The sequence below is a fragment of the Dipodomys spectabilis genome, unplaced genomic scaffold (genome assembly GCF_019054845.1).
Source record: "Dipodomys spectabilis isolate Male_0828 unplaced genomic scaffold, ASM1905484v1 ptg000335l, whole genome shotgun sequence".
Lineage (NCBI taxonomy): Eukaryota > Metazoa > Chordata > Mammalia > Rodentia > Heteromyidae > Dipodomys > Dipodomys spectabilis.
In genome coordinates, this window is record NW_024871012.1 from 5,843,902 (window position 1) to 5,857,500 (window position 13,599).

Here is a 13,599-nt window from a genome sequence, read left to right on the forward strand (position 1 = left end):
GCGTGTATGTGGTATGTGTGGTGTGTGTGGTGTATGGTGTGTGTGTGTAGTGTGTGTGTATGTGTGTGTGGTGTGTGTGGTGTATGGTGTATGTGTGTAGTGTGTGTGTATGTGTGTGTGGTGTGTGTGGTGTGTGGTGTGTGGTGTGTGGTGTGTGTGTAGTGTGTGTGTATGTGTGTATGGTGTGTGTGTGTGTGGTGTGTATGTGGTATGTGTGGTGTGTGCATGTATGTGGTGTGTGTGGTGTGTGGTGTGTGTGTGGTGTGGTGTATGTTGTGTGTGATGTGTGTGTGTGTATTGGTGTGGTGTGTGTGTGGTGTGTGTGGTGTATGTGTATGTGTGTGTGGTATGTGCGTGTATGTGGTATATGTGGTGTGTGGTGTGTGTGGTGTGTGTGGTGTGTGGTGTGTGTGGTGTGTGTGGTGTGTGATGTGTGTGGTGTGTGTGGTATGTGTGGTGTGTGCATGTATGGTGTTTGTGTGTGATGTGTGTGTGGTGTGTGTGTGTGGTGTGTGTGGTGTGTGTGTGGTGTGTGTGTGTGGTGTGTGTGGTGTATGGTGTGTGTGTGTGGTGTGTGTGGTGTGTGTGTGTGGTGTGTGGTGTGTGTGGTGTGTGTGGTGTGTGATGTGTATGGTGTGTGTGGTGTATGGTGTGTGTGTGTGGTGTGTGTGGTGTGTGGTGTGTGTGTGGTGTGTGTGTGGTGTGTGTGTGGTGTGTATGGTGTGTGGTGTGTGTGGTGTGTGTGGTGTGTGGTGTGTGTGGTGTGTGTGGTGTATGGTGTGTGGTGTGTGTGTGTGTATTGGTGTGTGGTGTGTGTGTGGTGTGTGTGGTGTATGTGTATGTGTGTGTGGTATGTGCGTGTATGTGGTATATGTGGTGTGTGTGTGTGGTATGTGTGGTGTGTGCATGTATGGTGTTTGTGTGTGGTGTGTGTGTGTATGTGTGTATGGTGTGTGTGTGTGGTGTGTGTGTGTGTGTGTATGGTGTGTATGGTGTGTGTGTGTGGTGTGTATGGTGTGTGGTGTGTGTGGTGTGTGTGGTGTGTGGTGTGTGTGGTGTGTGTGGTGTATGGTGTGTGTGTGTGTGTGTGGTGTGTGTGTGTGTTTGTGGTGTGTGTGTGGTGTGTGTGGTGTGTGTGGTGTCTGTGTCTATGTCTGTGTGTGTGTGTGTGTGGTGTGTGTATGGTGTGTGGTGTGTGGTGTGTGTGGTGTGTGGTGTGTGTGTGGTGTGTATGGTGTGTGGTGTGTGTGGTGTGTGTATGGTGTGTGGTGTGTGTGGTGTGTGTGGTGTGTGGTGTGTGTGGTGTGTGTGGTGTATGGTGTGTGTGTGTGGTGTGTGGTGTGTGTGTGGTGTGTGTGGTGTGTGTGGTGTCTGTGTCTGTGTCTGTGTGTGTGGTGTATGGTGTGTGTGTGTGGTGTATGGTGTGTGTGGTGTGTGTGTGGTGTGTGTGTGTGGTGTGTGTGGTGTGTGGTGTGTGTGTGGTGTGTATGGTGTGTGGTGTGTGTGGTGTGTGTATGGTGTGTGGTGTGTGTGGTGTGTGTGGTGTGTGGTGTGTGTGTGTGTGTGTGGTGTGTGTGGTGTGTGTATGGTGTGTGGTGTGTGTGGTGTGTGTGGTGTGTGGTGTGTGTGGTGTGTGTGGTGTGTGGTGTGTGTGTGTGGTGTGTGGTGTGTGTGTGGTGTGTGTGGTGTGTGTGGTGTCTGTGTCTGTGTCTGTGTGTGTGGTGTATGGTGTGTGTGTGTGGTGTATGGTGTGTGTGTGGTGTGTGTGGTGTGTGTGGTGTCTGTGTCTGTGTGTGTGTGTATGGTGTGTGGTGTGTGTGATGTGTGTGGTGTGTGTGGTGTGTGTGGTGTATGGTGTGTGGTGTGTGGTGTGTGTGTGGTGTGTGTGGTGTGTGTGGTGTCTGTGTCTGTGTCTGTGTGTGTGTGTGTGCCATCCTGGCCTTGAACACAGGGCCTGGATGCTGTCCTTGAGCTTTCTCTGGCTCAAGGCTTCCTTTGCTCTTGAACCACAGCTCTACTTCCAGCTTTTTGGTGGTTTATTGGAGGTAAAAGTCCTACAGACTTTCTGGCCTGGACTGGCTTTGAACCGCGATCCTCAGGTCTCAGCACCCGAACCTGGAATTACAGCCGGAGCCACCGACCTGTGTGTGGCCCCAGTCGCCGGAGCAGAACTCTACTTCTCAGCTAGGGACTCCACGTCCTTTTCCTCTCTCAAAGGTACACTGCTGACCCAATGTAAAGGCAGGTGGGGAAAAGCCGGGGACGTGTGTTTGGCCTGCCTCAGCCGCCTGCAGCCATCTAGCCGTCAGCTCTGCCCCTGCCCGCCCCAGGCATCACACAACCCACGGTTTTATTACCTGCAGTCCGGACGGCGCCACCGACACCGGCCACCGCCTCAGCTGCAGACTCAGGTCATCGTCCAGGACCTGTATGCATACCAGAGTTCTCAACACCACCCCATCTGTAGTACCTGTCACCCTAAAGAAACGCCATTAACGATACCTCAGAGAGCACCTGCACTCTTCAACTCCTTTACGCATCTTAACTTCACCAGACAGGTCGGCTGTTACTGACACATGCAATATAACTAGAACTGAGTCCTACGGTTTCATCACAACCATTGTATGAAACCATTGTTTCATGAGAGTTGATCTTTAAAGTTTATTGAATGTCTTCCCTTGATTAAAACCTGTCTTTCAAACACAACCTCCTGAAGTGTTATTAAGGTCTGTACATAGTCCTTTGCACTGTGTTTATCTCTGATATTGTAGCTATTCAGTAGCCAAAAAGAAACAACTAATTCTAAATTTTAGCATGGAACTTTGCCTATTCTTAGATGTTTTAGGATGAAAATACAGTACACTTAATCATTAAAATAGTTACCTCTCCTTAAAGAAACCATGAGTATCACGGCATGGTAAATAATAAAATTAGTCTTCTAAATAACATTTTCTCTCAAACCAATTATAAACCCAGTAATGTTTGCTGTCCCCCAAATTTTAAGACATCTCTGAGTGAATGTATTTGTCCCAGAAGAGCAGTTTGAATACATAAAGGAAGACATGCTTTGACGGCAGAAAACAGCAAGCTCACGTCTTGAGATGATGGCCTTGTTCTGAAGATGGACGGGGAGAGGAAAGTCGGGAGCCCGCCCCTCCTTCACCTGCAGAGAGAGCTTCCAGGTCCGCCCCAGACTTACCCCAGCCTGCGGAAGCGAGTCCTGACCCCCAGACTTACCCCAGCCTGCGGAAGCGAGTCCTGACCCCCAGACTTACCCCAGCCTGCGGAAGCGAGTCCTGACCCCCAGACTTACCCCAGCCTGCGGAAGCGAGTCCTGACCCCCAGACTTACCCCAGCCTGCGGAAGCGAGTCCTGACCTCCGTGAACAGTGACCATGGCGCTCACTCCCTTCCGCACACGCAGTGCAGGCGGCTTGCAGTGAAGCAGCCTGAGACGCTGCTAGACTGGTAGAGGGAGGCTGTGTGTCATGGCTGGAGTAGAATACTCACTTGGTGGACATTTCCAGAGGTTCGCAAAGGGCGCCAAGTCCCAGCATAAAGCTTTTGCTCCCAAAGGGCAGAGTGTTCCTCAGAATTCACGAGCCCTTCCTCTGCTCTTTTCCAAGGAGCCCTGACACCTTAAAGACAGGAGTGAAGCCAACTCCTAGCGACTTTCAAGGAAGAACAATGTCGGATTTCCCAGTTAACCTCGGTGCGTCCATCTCATTTATTTTGTGAAGTTAACATTTATCATGTTGAAAGTCAGCTCAGGTCTACCTGACTGTTTTTCTGTTAGAAACAAGGAATAATCAGTTGCTGAGTGGATGACTCCTATGCCAGGCATTGTGTTAGAGGGAGGGATTCAGAAAAAGACATAAAAATTCCCCTTACATGGTTCTTATTATTCCAGCACTAAACTGTTCCATTCTCAGTAACATCCTTATTTCTTGTAAGAAATTGGGTCAGCTTTGATCAAAGCTAGTTTTGTTGGAATTTAATTCCTTCAACAACAAAAAATTCAGCTACAAGGAAACCAGCGTCAGATCTGGTTTCACAATCTGACAGAGATCGGGCTGATTCTCCTGTAGCGTTCTTCATGTTCCCTGGAAAGATGTCCACTTCAGTTCTATAGGAAGAACAGAGATGCACAGCCCTGAGAATAAAGAAATAATCAGGCCTTTTCAGAATCCTTGATTCTAATTAACTGAGGACAAAATAGTTATGCACTGCCACTATATAAAATTATCCAAGAATGATTTGAAGCCCGTACAGGCCGAAGACCACCATTGCCGTCAAGATGTGATTGTTGGTCGCCCAGACTCAGGATGCACGGCCATTACCATTTTCTTTTCCTAATTAAACTGAGGATTTTGTGGTACGTCAATGTAAGTTTGGTAAAAGAACAAGTTAATGTAACACTTTTGTAAATAATGCAACATATTCTTTGTAGAAACATCCATTCCCTGGATTCTTCATCTTCTAATTCTTCTCCATTCCTATAAGCTGCCTCAGTGGAGCACTGAGCCCCAGACACATTTCCTTCCCCAACAGAACAAAACGAGATCCAAGTTACCTTCCGGCAACAATGAGTAGGGGTCTAAACCAGAGAAGCGAAAAAAATGCCATTTCACCATGAAACGAGACTCATGTGTACACTTGTGTCTGGGAACAGCCGGATTTCAGCTTCAGGCAAGTCAGATTCGGATTTCTAAGGAGGACATAGAATTGCTCTCTCCCCGCCACACTTTAGATACCCAATCGGAGTTTTGTTCTCCAAAAGTCCCCTTCCAGTGGGACGAAAGATGGCCCGAGACGCCTTGGCGGCTGGCTGGTGACACTAGCAGAAAAGAAAGACAAAGCAAAGCCTGAGCCTGATCAGCAGCACTAACAGCTGGAACGCCTCTCCTCTCAAACCTGTAGCAAAACGCAATGGAACTCGTAGTTGCGGTGTTTGCGGTTGCATGTCCATCGCGTAGGAGTCTCTGGGCCCCGGGCATGGAATGCCGGTCAGCTGGTCCAGGCCAAGCCCGGAGGAGCAGATGGAGACCCAGCACGCATGGCAGCGAGCGGTGGCCAGGACGGGTGCAGACACTACAGGGAAGAAAAGTGTTTTCTAAGCAAGACAAGCAACGCATGGCTACCTCGAGAAGGGCTCAATAAACACGTGCTCACTGGTGTGTCGGTTAGCAAGGCCGAGACAGACAAGACGATGGTACTATGATACACGAAGGAAACACAGACAGAGCAAAATGTGAGAGACCACAGAGGCGGGCAGTCTCCAGCAACGCTGGGCTGGTCAGATTGCTCGAAAAGAACTGACTGAGTCTGCGTTCAGGAAACAGCTCCGAGGGCTTGCTCTGGTTCTGTCTGCATGTTTTAATCCAATAGTGTAATAGAAATCCAAAGGTAAGCCGGGTGCCGGTGGCTCAGGCCTGTAATCCTAGCTACTCAGGAGGCTGAGATCTGAGGATCACAGTTCAAAGCCAGCCCGGGCAGTAAAGTCCATGAGACTCTTATCTCCAGTAAACCACCAGAAAACCTGAAGTGGTGCTGTGGCTCAAGTGGCAGAGCACTTGCCTTGAGCTGAAGAGCTGAAGGATGGTGCCCAGGCCCAGAGTTCAAGCCCCACAAAAGACAACCAAAAAAGAAAAGAAAAGAAAAGAAATGCCCTTTTTATACAAGACAAAGGAAGACAGAGTTCTACAGGGGAAAAAAACCTATCACAAACCAATAATGAAATGACATTAGAACAGCATTCAACTGACAAAGCCTCTGTTTGCTGTGAGCACTGCCAGGTCTGTGAACAGAAGCAAAGAGTTTGTATGAAAGCATACACTTGACATTTCCATTCTAGACACACGGCTTGTGAGACTGTCTAGCAACACCAATCAACAGTTGAGTTTCATTTTTTCTTCTTCAAGAAATGATTGGCAGGTATTTGCTGGCCTTCTGTGTTACTGAAACTATTTTCACATGGTGTATTTGTGTTTCTTCTTAGAAAACCCCAAGAACACTTCTTGCTTTTCCAGTTGTGTCACTGAGGTATAATTTACAGACAGCAAAGTTCACCCTCCACACTGGAAGTACACAATTCTAGAAGTTTTGACAAATATATATAATCACGCAATGACCATAATCAAGGCTGGGAATAGATATACCTGATATCTTGCTATCGCTCGCTAACATGTGCTCTGTATTCACCGTTCTGCTTTGTCCTCAGGTCCCACAAAGTAATCAGAGAGATGCACATTTTGAGTGTCGTTTCTCTCACCCATCACAAAGGACTCGACGGAGATTCTTCTGGGTCCTGGGCCTATCAGTCATTCTAGAAGAATGGAGTGGGTGCTGTCTGTTAACGGCCGCCGTATTTTCCAAAGCAACATCAATGTGTGAAAACCTGGACCCTGGCCACTGAAAACTCCATCCTGGTAAGAAGGGTAGGGTGTGACCTGGCTGTGATCACTCACCCATGCGCCAGGACACTCAGACCATAGCCAGGGTCTATGGTTACTACCGGAACTAAATCAGATCATTTTAAGGTCCGAGCCTTTGTTTATTAAATTAAACATTAAGATTAATTAGGAGATCTTAGGTAGAGCATGTTGAGCTTTTCATTAACTATTACCCTCTATACACATACAGGACTTGAACATGAAACTTTTAGTGTCTGCTGTACTGAGGCTTGAACTCAGGGCCCGGGCACTGTCCGAGCGTTTTTGCTCAAGGATCATACTCTTCCATTTGAGCCAAAGCTCTACTTCCAGCTTTTTTGGTGGTTAATTGGAGATAAGTAACTCACAGACTTTCCACGAACCCCAACCTCAGTCCCCTGAGTAGCTAGGATTACAGGCATGAGCCACTAGTGCCCAGCAACTGTATAACAGTTGAGTTTTCTTATCTGATTCCCACTTCACACAAAATGAAATTTCCAGCAAGGGAAAAGAATCAGGAAGTGAGATCCCGCCCAACCCCAACAAGAGTGAAAGCAAACAGCCATCCACGGACCAGTACTGGGACTTGAGATCCATCCAACCTTAGTTATCATTATTATCCCACAACCGGTATGATAAAGGTCATTTTCCTTGAATATGTTTCTTGTCAAAGAGTACTTTTTTCTATCACTGCTGTTGGAAAGCCATGCAGTAAATAAGAGATCATTATGAAAAGTACTTGGCCATGTGAGTCCAAGAGTCGCTGCACATTCTCCCGAGTCCTGGGCCCGGTCCACAGGTGCACAGACCCTGACCACAGACACTTCAGGACGTCCTGCAGCTGTAGCAGCCGGTCCTGGTACTCCGCAGCCTCACCCGCCATTAGCTCACCCGGCATGTTGTCTCCATCTCTTACCTTGATCATTAAAAAAAAAAAAATCAATAAATTACAAGTTTGGCCTCCAAAACCTTGACGCCATTCATCACAGGTGTAGCATCTTTCCCTGTGCGTATGAGGGCTGCTGCTGCAATCTATGTAGATCAGCCTCATGTTTTATAAGGAATCTCATTATCGCACTCTCCTGACTCATGGCCCCGATGCCTTTGTCAGGACCGCTGACCTTCGTGATGTAAATCATATCGTCTGTCTAAATGGGACTGAGAATGCTGGTCCTGCTTCCTGTTTAATAAAGCCATCAAAAGGATTAATGACAGAAAATGTTGAGAACACTCCAAACTCTCCACAAAGGCAGCAGTAAAACAGCAGGTACCTCCTGTGAACACACATTTGTCTTCTTCCCGTAAATTCATCCTGAAGGACATCAGGCTTCCAGCTTATATTTAATTGGCTGATTATGTTGTCACTCTTAAGCTCTTTGCCAAGATACAGGGAAGAGTTTTCTTGGAAGCTGTAGTTTCCAAACTTTCTCCAGCTAGGCAGTTTAATTACATCTAGCAAAATGACAACAGAGCTCATAATTAGCCTGGAGATTAATTACTGCTAAACCCGTCCAAACACAACAGCTACCAAATTCAACACAGGTGCTTAGGCGAAGAGAAGAGAGTTTTCTCAATCCCCAGCAGAAGGTGGGCATGAAAGCTTTGTTTTACGACTCTCTTTCCGTGAGCTTACACCCACAACCTGTGGGAAGGTCTTGTGTCTTTACAGCCAGGCTGGCCCTACGCATTGAAGAGCCAGACCACAAACAATCAAAATGGTGGCAGCGTGTGTATTGAAATGTACAGTGCCTGAGAAAGAAACTCTTTCTGCACAAGTGTCTACCGCTAGAGCTGCTTTTCACCAACTCATTGCATTCAGAAGTTTAAAGCCTTCGTTATCTATCTGCTTCTAGAAATACACACAGGCGATTATGTTGGTCAGCTTTGTTTGTGGCAGACGAGGTACCTGAGATAATCAACGTCTAAGGTATAAAAGCGGAACATAGCTGCTCACCCCACTCCATCCTGCAGGCAAGAGGGAGGGGAGGAAGAGGGGGGAGGGGGATGGGGGAGCGCGCGGGGCTCCAGTAACCCTCCCGAAGCACACCACCCAGTGCCACAGCTCCCTCTCCCGAGACACCACCCCTAAGTGCTCCGCCCGAACAGTACCCCCAGATGGTGAACAAGCCTCCAACGGATGAACCTTAACCGGTTTTTTCGGTTTCAGTTGTACGAGAAAGTGGCACAGATCTTTTCTATAGGAAATGGCATCTATAGTTAATAACATTATGATGTGCACTTCAAAGTTGGTTGAGTGTAGATTTTATACCAACTATTCTTACCACACAAAGTAGAAGAAAACACAAGCAAAAGGAAGCATTTGGAAGTGACAGATATATCTATTATCTTAATAGTGGAAAGACAATTCCACCAACACATATCCAAACGCATCAGACTACTGCATTAAATATGTACGGATTTTTAGAAAGAGAATATGCATAGCACAAAATAAAGGAAAGTACAAGCAAAAAGCCTTATAGCTCATGCTCACCTTATAACCTGAAGAATGGCCACTCCCAGATACAATGACAAAGCTGGGACCCAAGACTAAGCCAACAACCACTTACTCAGGAACACGCTGGCTTCCTTCTGAGAATTACTGGAAGAAGAGAAGAGAAGGCAGCCAGGTGAAGAGAAGGAGGAACCAATTCTACTTGGAAATTCCGGTCGTGTTTTATCACTCTTTTCCTACCAGTCACCTGGCTCACCTTCCAATGCCTGGATGCCTAGAGTCTAAAGTCACAAGTGATTCTAAGGTGTCTCCAGGATTGAGGACGCCTGGTCTGGTGACAAAGGACTGCTGGATGATTGCAAGGGCATCGAGGACTGGACAGGACCCCTTGGGGAAGCTGAGCAGCACAAGGCCAGAGCTCAGAGCAGAGCGGAGGAGAACAATGAGGGGAGGACACGAGCGTGACGAGCAATGTACTCACTGCCTTACTCATGCAGCTGCAACCCTCTGTGCATCGCCCTGACAATAAAAAAGAGAGAACAGAGTGGAAAGACGCAATGCAAACCAGAAACTGGGGCCGATGAAGCTGGTCGGGAGCTGGGCTGGGCAGCACCGTCAATGAGCTAACCAGAAACTGGGGTCCGATGAAGCTGGTCGGGAGCTGGGCTGGGCAGCACCGTCAATGAGCTAACCAGAAACTGGGGTCTGATGAAGCTGGTCGGGAGCTGGGCTGGGCAGCACCGTCAATGAGCTTGGAGGACACAGGTTGGTTGGTTTGATTTTCTAGGTGGTTACTTATCTGCATGGTTGAAAGACTGAGGGTTTCTTGGTTGGGTTTTGCTCATCCTAATCGTGACTGGGAAGACTATATTTATGTGCATATAATCCACAGGGAAAGCTGTGGAAAGGAAAGAGGAAACGAAACCTGCCAGGGCTGATGGAGAGACTGAAGGAAGCAAGCTGTACACGCCCCGGCCGGTGCTCCGCCGCAGCCCTCACGGGGTGTGGAGGCTGCTGCACAGACATTTGCTCGCACAAGGCTGGAGGAGCGAGGACATGGCTGCCAGGAGAGGAAAGTTGTCAGCCCGGCTCCTGGCGCCGGGAGGCCACCGCTGCGCTGCCAGCCGGGCCGCCATCTGTCCAGACCTACGTTTCTTCTCTGGGCTCAGCCAAGCCAGCAGCACATCCCCACCTTCCTGGGAGAAAGCAGGGATATACCTCTGCTGACAGACGTTCAGCGTGCAAAGTCCCAGGGCCCGGGATAGCCTGAGCCCGCAGGACACACCACGCAGGACACACCACCGCCAGGCTCCTGCCTGCCAGGGGAGGACACCGCCCGCGGTAAAGACCTGTTGGCCGCCCCACCCTGCAGCCCCCAGGCCCCCAGGTTAGACTGCTCAGATCTGCCTGGTAGGCCGTGACAGGACATCGGAAAGCACGCGTTCGAGACTCGGTTTCATCTTCCTTACTGGGTGATTATGGATAAACCATTGTGCTATCTTTGTGAATTCAGGTAATGGAGAATTTCAGGGTTTATCTCATCTAACCGTGGCGTTTTATAGCTGAAGAAACTGAAAGCGAGGCCGGGGGCGTGCCCCTACGGTCCCATCTGCTGGAGAGGGGCAGATCAAGAGGACTGGAGTTCAAGGCAAACCTGAGCAAAACGTTAGCAGAAGCCTGTCTCAACTGCCAAACTGGGTGTGGTGGTGTGTCCCATAAAAATGGCTACGAGGAGATATGGGGTGGGATCTGGGTCCTTGGATGCCTCGGTCAAAATGCACAGCGAAAAGGGGCTGGAAGGCATGATTCAAGTGGTGGAGCTTTGACAAGACGTGGCATTGTTTAGGAGGAAAGAAGCAAGGAGGGAGGGAAGGGAGGGAGGGAGGGAGGGAGGGAGGGAGGGAGGGAAGGAAGGGAGGGAGGGAGGGAGGGAGGGAAGGAAGGAAGGGAGGGGGAGGGAGGGAAGGAAGGGAGGGAGGGAGGGAAGGGAGGGAGGGAGGGAGGGAGGGAAGGAAGAGAGGGAGGGAGGGAGGGAAGGGAGGGAGGGAGGGAGGGAGGGAGGGAGGGAAGGAAGGGAGGGAGGGAGGGAGGGAGGGAAGGAAGGACAGAAGGAAGGGAGGTGGGAGGGAGGGAGGGAGGGAGGGAGGGAGGGAAGGAGGGAGGGAGGGAGGGAAGGGAGGGAGGGAGGGAGGGAGGGAAGGAGGTGGGAGGGAGGGAGGGAGGGAAAGAAATTGTGAGCTGGGAAACATAATGTGATTTCCCAGCTACAGATAGCGATGGCTGTGCGGAATTACCGCACGCGTGTCGCAAGGGCTCTACCCTTCTCCTCCAGCTGCTTTCCTCTGCTTCCCTCTGCTCCGTTTTTTCCTGACCGCTTTGCGACAGGATCTGAGGCGTCAGTAACAGTTTACTGCTCAAAACGGCAGCTGACAGCCACCTCTCCACTGCCCCAAAGACCCTCTGACATTGGGGAAAAACTTAAAGAGAATGGGAAGAAAATGAAAAGAGGTAAAAAGTCACCATCATTAAATCATGAAAGTTAAAACAAGTCTGGGACAGGGAAAATACCTTTAAATTGCTTTGGTAGAGAAAAAAATTTAAATCAAAATACTTAGAGAATGAGATTCAATTTTTTAATTGAAGCCTTCAACAATAAAAATGTTATTATCTATAACATTAGTTATAGATATTAGTTATACATTAAATAGGACAGATACAAACACATAGTGTTAAATTTATTAGGCATATAATTAATATGCAATATTATATTGACAGACTGTAAGGTAACTTTGAATGCACAGTAGTAGGGGAAATCTCGATATCCTGACAGGGAGAGATGCTAACTATGCACACCTGTAATCCCAGCACTTCATGGGAAACGCAGGGGGTTCACAGGTCTTGGGTCAGTCTGGACAACATAGGGAGACCTACCTCAAAGAAGGGAGGCAATCCTCAGGACCACAGGAACTGAAAACGTGCTCGAGTGGTAGAGCGCCAGCCTTGAGCAAAAGCAACCCAGGGCGGCGCGCAGGCCTGGGTACAAGCCTGGGACTGGGAAGAACATACAAAGATAAGATATGAAACCCTCAACAGTTATTGTTTACATTCATAATTAGTTATTTGGAGAAGCATCTTCCAGTGCAGACTCCAGATCGAGGTGGAGGAACCCTTCGGCAGTGTACTCAGAGGACCCATTTTGCCATTGGTTCCATCCTCAATCTTCCCTTGTTTTTGTTTTTTGCTTTTTTTGCCATCTATCAAAAGCCCGTAACAGGTGGAAGAGTTGTTTTATTTCCAATAAATGCCTTGTGAGTACTTGACAATAAGAAATTAATTAGAGAAGATATAAGGGCCTATTGATTCTCTGGCTGCCAATTGTCCACTTTGCAGATTATTTATGGAAGCCAGAAAGAAAACAGAAGCAAAGACAAAGGCCTGTGGCCAGGCGGGAAGACAGGAGGTTACCCAGGAATTCAACGCAGAAACCCCCGTGCTTTGGGGCTAAGGGTGAGTCTCTGCCGTGCTCTTCTGGCCAAACTCAAACCACATGAGGACAATACAAATTCCGCCCCAAACCGCTTTCTTCCATTTTGTAAGAACTACTTTATTGATGGGGATAGAAGCGACAGGGAAATCACTTTTAGAAAGAAATGCTCTCTACCAAACAGGCTGGCTGAAGGAAAACCAGGCAGGGAAAGTATCATTAAGAATTTCGTTTGTTCCTAACGTCACATATTCAGGAAGGATCTGAAGTTCTGCTTGAAGATTTGAGATCCAGCCTTCCTAAACCGGCGAACTTAAATTGATTGATCAGAATTTGATAACTCTTTAATACCGTATTTGAATTTTCATAAACTCTGTTGTGCAGGACCCTAACGAGAGAGCCCAGAGTGGTAAAATGCAGATGAATAAATAGTTTTCTATTTTACACCGGATTTCACAGGTGGGACACACAGGGCAAGAGAAAAAGAATTGACTTTGCTTTAAAGCAAAGCAATATCAGAGCAGAGTTACAGAAAGATTTCAGAGTTCCAGCCCATGAAGAGAGTCTAATTTATTTCTTGTGTTTTCTATACCTCCTCAAGGAGAGCTATTAAAACATATTGCTTCTGGAGATCACTGCCATCATCTATGACAAATTGTGGGAAGTTATTTTTTAGCAACATTTCCCTGCAGAAACGCCGTTCAAGAAAATAGAGAAGAAACAAGAGGAGAAGGGAAAGTTAAAGGTAGAGAGGAGAAGGAAAACATGCTCAAAATACGCACTAAAAGCTACGATGGTGGATGAGGAAAAAGCACGTTTTAATTAAACCTATTTTTAAGAATACAAATAGATGTATCAGTTGCAGTTGATACTAAGTAGTTTAAATGTTACCATATCTTAATCCTTCCCTTTTATCTTCCTATCATATAGCATGAGATACATTTCAATAATGCTGCAAATTAATTTCACTTCTTCAATCAATTTTTAAAGCAGGAAATTCAGCGGCAGTGGTGTGAAGATGAGGATCCCTGCAGGAGCCATGAAGCAAGGACCCATCAAAACATCCAAGAAAATAGATGAACTTTCTGGAAGCAAAGATAAGTAATGGATTCTCTTTTTCCAAAGAATTCATTTCTTGGCTCTGTGAAGATACGTGTAAGCTCGGTTATGACTTAAATCCTATCCAGTGTTCATGTTATTAGCGATATTTAAACGATAGAGAAGCTGAAAATA